The sequence below is a fragment of the Mandrillus leucophaeus genome, unplaced genomic scaffold, assembly GCF_000951045.1.
Source record: "Mandrillus leucophaeus isolate KB7577 unplaced genomic scaffold, Mleu.le_1.0 Scaffold184, whole genome shotgun sequence".
Lineage (NCBI taxonomy): Eukaryota > Metazoa > Chordata > Mammalia > Primates > Cercopithecidae > Mandrillus > Mandrillus leucophaeus.
This window is the reverse complement of record NW_012101854.1, coordinates 1,237,987-1,242,147: the sequence shown is the minus strand read 5'-3', so window position 1 is coordinate 1,242,147 and position 4,161 is coordinate 1,237,987.

Below are 4,161 nucleotides of genomic sequence, written 5' to 3'. Positions count from 1 at the left end.
AGAGAAAGAAGGAAATCTCTGACAGGCGGGATGGAGTAAGTTTTCATTTCCAAATAGGAGTATCTGACAGAGGCTTTAATAAAATAGTAGAGAGGGAAATAAAGTACACTTGAGGATGACAGGAAATCATGAGCGAAGTTATAGAGCTGGGCACACACCTGGAAGAAATGTGCGGGGAAAAGTGTGAAGAGGAATGCCGTGAATGAGAAGAGACTGTAATTGAAAGGGAGAGCATGCAAGACTTTGGATGGCATTTCAGGGAGTCATTTTATTTTCTGTCAGCAGTGGGGAGCCTTTGCTGATTTTTGAAGAGGGGATGCTACATACAATATGTGGTTTAGTAAGGTAATTCTACTATGAATGATGAAAACGGAGAGCCAGATAATTTTAGAGAATTGGTACTGGGGATAAAAAGGAGTCAAATGTGGAGAAACGATTTGGTCACTAGGGAAAATGACTTTCACATACTGAGTGGTCCTTCTGGAATAAACAATGTCTACCCAGCAAGAAATACATAAGCCATCTTCTATCCTGATGAATGTGCTGATAAATTCTACACAATGCCATTCCCCAAACGGTACTAAATATAAATGATGTAATTCTGTATCTGCCTTTGTAAGAGGCCAAGCTCCCTAAGAGCTGCACACATTTAGAATGTTCATAAAATTCTATGATTTGAAATACAAATACAAAAAGATGAAAAAAAGTATATTCTTAAGAGAAAATGGTAACTATAGGAAATACAGGAAAGTGGAATTAAGAGTAACCATTAACAGCAAAAGGATAGCAAATATTCTCCGTGTCCTAGAGTGTTTTGTGCCACCTTTTATACATGTAGCTCTCAAACCACTTTCCAGACAGCAGAGCATATTAAATGCATTCATGATTTGTAATTTAAAATTACAGTTGTGCGAAATTGCAGTTTAAGCTTGTATGGATCCATACTCATTGAGTTTGAATTAAGATTTACAAATATGTATTAGGTTGATAGGACAGTCATTGAATGAAAAATACAATTTGTGATACTGAAATGCAGTAAAAATATGGAAATTTAAAATGTGTATGAAATATTTATCAACAATGTGCTGATTAGATCTTAGGCAATTCATATAGCACATTTTAATAATCAGGGTATATATTCTGAATGCCATGATTCTAAATTTCTTAATTTAAAAATAAATTGGAGGAAGTCATTCTAGAAATAGTTATGTCAGAAAAACATGTCCTACAAAACCCATTTATAGTCAAGAGACTAATAAATCAACTTTTTAAGTTCTTGGTTTTAAGTGGATATAGTTAAAAATCTAACGTTAAAGCAACACATTTTTGCCATAGTTCTACATCTCTTCAAGTAAAGGATAATTCTGGAATTACTCTAACATCCATATAAAGAATGGAGTTGAAGAGCAAGGTAAAAAGTTTGAAAAAATATATACCAATTGGTATATACCAATTGCACCAATGTGTGCAGTAATAGCAGAATCAGATCATCCATCATGAGATGACTAATTCAAGCCTGGTCCAAACCCACACCCAGTGCAAAAATTAATTCAGCAAGTTTCTCAACCTTGGTTGCAAATCACTGTACACAAACATAGATATCATCTGCAGATTATCTTATTTAGTAGGTTTACTTTTAAAATATCCCCAGATCATTTTAATTTACAGTCATGGTGAGAACCACGGCTCCTCCACAGAATATTAACCAAGATGAAGCACATAATTTCCCAATTTTGGGAAAATTCTGATTCAGGTAGACACCTTTATATGAAGATATTATCTGAGTTCTTATAACTTTCATTTATTGAAATCACAAAAGTAGTTTGAACTTCTTAGAAAGCACTGTTTTTATGTACATTATTTTCTAATAAAGTCCGGATTATATAACAAAAGGACTATTGAAATTAACTTTAATGGATCGGGAGGTGGCACCAAGACGGCCGAATAGGAACAGCTCCAGTCTGCAGCTCCAGGCGTGAACTACGCAGAAGACTGTGATTTCTGCATTTCCAACTGAGGTACCGGGTTCATCTCACTGGGTCTTGCCAGACAAGTGGGTGCAGCCCACAGAGCAGGGCGGGGCATCGCCTCACCCAGGAAGCACAAGGGGTGGGGAAATTCCCTTTCCTAGTAAAGGGAAGCCATGACAGAGGGCACCTGAAAAATCCGGACACTCCCACCCTAACACTGAGCTTTTTGAACAGCCTTAGGAAATGGCACACCAGGAGATTATATCCCGCGCCTGGCTGGGAGGGTCCCATGCCCACGGAGCCTTGCTCACTGCTAGCACAGAAGTCTGAGATTGAACTTCAAGGCTGAGGCGAAGCTGGGGTATCCGACATTGCTGAGGCTTGAGTAGGTAAACAAAGCCGCCAGGAAGCTCAAACTGTGTGGAGTCCACTGCAACTCAAGGAAGCCTGCCTGCCACTGCAGACTCTACCTCTAGGGGCAGGGCATAGCTGATCAAAAGGTAGCAGAAACATTTGCAGACTTAAACATTCCTGTTTGACAGATTTGAAGGGAGCAGTGGTTCTCAAAGCGTGGAGTTTGAGATCTGAGAACGGACAGACTGCCTCCTCAAGTGGGTCCCTGAACCCCCCAAGTAGCCTAATTGGGAGGCACCTCCCAGTAGGGGGGCAACTGACACCTCATAAGACCAGGTGCCCCATCTGAGATAAAGCTTCCAGAGGAAGGATTAGGCAGCAACATTTGCTGTTCTGCAGCCTCCGCTGGTGATACCCAGGCAAACAGGGTCAGGAGTGGACCTCCAGCCAACTTCAACAAACCAGCAGCTGAGGGTCCTGACTGTTAGAAGGAAAACTAGCAGAAAGGACATTCTCACCAAAACGCTGACTGTACAACACCATCATCAAAGACCAAAGGTAGATAAAACCACAAAGATGGGGAGAAACCAGAGCAGAAAAGCTGAAAATTCTAAAACTCAGAGCGCCTCTTCTCCTTCAAAGGAATGCACCTCCTTGCCAGCAACAGAACAAAGCTGGATGGAGAATGACTTTGACAAGTCGAGAGAAGAAGGCTTCAGGCAATCAGTAATAACAAACCTCCAAGCTAACGGAGGATGTTCAAACCCATCACAAAGAAACTAAAATCCTTGAAAAAAGAGTAGACGAATGGCTAACTAGAATAAACAGTGTAGAGAAGTCCTTAAATGTCCTGATGGAGCTGAAAACCACGGCAGGAGAACAACGTGATGCATGCACGAGCTTCAGTAGCAGATTTGATCAAATGGAAGAAAGGGTATCAGTGATTGAAGATCAAATGAATGAAATGAAATGAGAAGAGAAGTTTAGAGAAAAAAGAGTAAAAAGAAATGAACAAAGCCTCCAAGAAATATGGGACTATGTGAAAAGACCAAATCTATGTCTGTTTGGTATACCTGAAAGTGATGGGGAGAGTGGAACCAAGTTGGAAAACACTCTGCAGGATATAATCCAGGAGAATTTCCCCAATCTAGCAAGGCAGGCCAACATTCAAATTCAGGAAATACAAAGAATGCCACAAAGATACTCCTCGAGAAGAGCAACTCCAAGACACATAATTGCCAGATTCACCAAAGTTGAAACAAAGGAAAAAAGCTTAAGGGCAGCCAGAGAGAAAGGTCTGGTTACCCACAAAGGGAAGCCCATCAGACTAACAGTGGATCTCTTGGCAGAAATTTTACAAGCCAGAAGAGAGTGGAGGCCAATATTCAACATTCTTAAAGAAAAGAATTTTCAACCCAGAATTTCATATCCAGCCAAACTAAGCTTCGTAAGTGATGTAGAAATAAAATACTTTATAGACAAACAAATGCTGAGAGATTTTGTCACCACCAGGTCTGCCCTACAAGAGCTCCTGAAGGAAGCACTAAACATGGAAAGGAACAACCGGTACCAGCCGCTACAAAAACATGCCAAATAAGACCATCAATACTAGGAAGAAACTGCATCTACTAATGAGCAACATAACCAGCTAACATCATAATGACAGGATTAAATTCACATATAACTATATTAACCTTAAATGTAAATGGGCTATATGCTCCAATTAAAAGACACAGACTGGCAAATTGGATAAAGAGTCAAGACCCATCAGTGTGCTGTATTCAGGAGACCCATCTCATGTGCAGAGACACACATAGGCTCAAAATAAAGAGATGGA